The 1,060-nt window shown below is 30.0% G+C and overlaps 1 long non-coding RNA gene across 1 annotated transcript; it reads right to left on the bottom strand.

Moving 5' to 3' along the window:
- Window positions 1-435: 435 nt before the first annotated feature.
- LOC149170765 (uncharacterized) lies at window positions 436-760 on the bottom strand. The gene is made up of 2 exons (XR_016259502.1): window positions 662-760; window positions 436-561 (listed from the first exon to the last, which is right to left on the bottom strand). It is a non-coding gene; the product is annotated as an uncharacterized LOC149170765 (long non-coding RNA).
- Window positions 761-1,060: the final 300 nt, after the last annotated feature.

Raw genomic sequence — 1,060 nt, 5'->3', positions numbered from 1 at the left:
CTTGTTGGAATGTTTATGCTTCAAAGTAGCAAACCTAGTGGGTTTAGTGTGAGAAATGCTAGTTGAGCATATATGCTCTATGTATTATTTGTGTGACTTGAACCCACGTGCTTTCAAGTCCTTTGGCATGATTTTGGTCCTTTTAACCATAGCATCAACATTTATCTTTTTTATTTTCTGTGGAAATTACAACATTATCAAAAAATATCAAAATCCACATAGATATAATGAAAATATGGGGACCATGTAACAAATATGAAAAGAAAATGCATTAACTAGCTACCAATAAATATCAAAATCCATATAGATATAATGAAAATATGCGGAACATGTAACGAATGTGAAAAGAGAATGCATTAACTAGTTATTTAGTTTCAAATTATAAAAAAATATGTCAATGTTATTATGAGCTAAGATATATGGTATATAACTTACCTCTCTTAAATTATCTTGAAGTCTAGATGAATGTCGCAATGGTTGAGGAGAATGTGATTTTTGCTGACTATCATGTCCACCATCATACATGTGCAAAGGTGTTTTAGGAGATGTATATTCATTACTCTGAACATTAGATTATACATAGATATAAGTATGTGACTCAAATAGAATTAAATGTAAAAATATGATAAAATTATAAGAGTATAAATAAATATAATCTTACTTTGCATTGTGACATTGGATGTGAAGATGGTTGTAGCATTTGAACCATTTCATTTCCATTCTTCTTAAGGCTTCGACAATCTTCAGGGGTTTTCATTGATTGCAATGGTTCCAAAGGAACACCTGCACCATAAATAAGAAATAACACACACACACACACACATATATAATCAAAACAAATCAAGGATAACAATATAGAATATAGAACATCCATTTCTCATCCCATCATTATGGTAAAACATAACAATTTATATATTAATGTTTTTTGTGGAATAGGTTATATGGATTAAAAACTTACTGGCCCAATAACCCCTTGAAATCTAAGCGAGCATCGTAATAGTTGATAGCTTGAATTTAGGGAATTTTGTTGATTAGGATATGCATATCAATAACAATGAGA

This window comes from Pinus tabuliformis, chromosome 4_2 (genome assembly GCF_031772625.1).
Source record: "Pinus tabuliformis cultivar Carrire ecotype Pingquan chromosome 4_2, CPIR1, whole genome shotgun sequence".
Lineage (NCBI taxonomy): Eukaryota > Viridiplantae > Streptophyta > Pinopsida > Pinales > Pinaceae > Pinus > Pinus tabuliformis.
The sequence above is the reverse complement of the archived record's forward strand: the minus strand, read 5'-3'. Positions and strand labels throughout refer to the sequence as shown.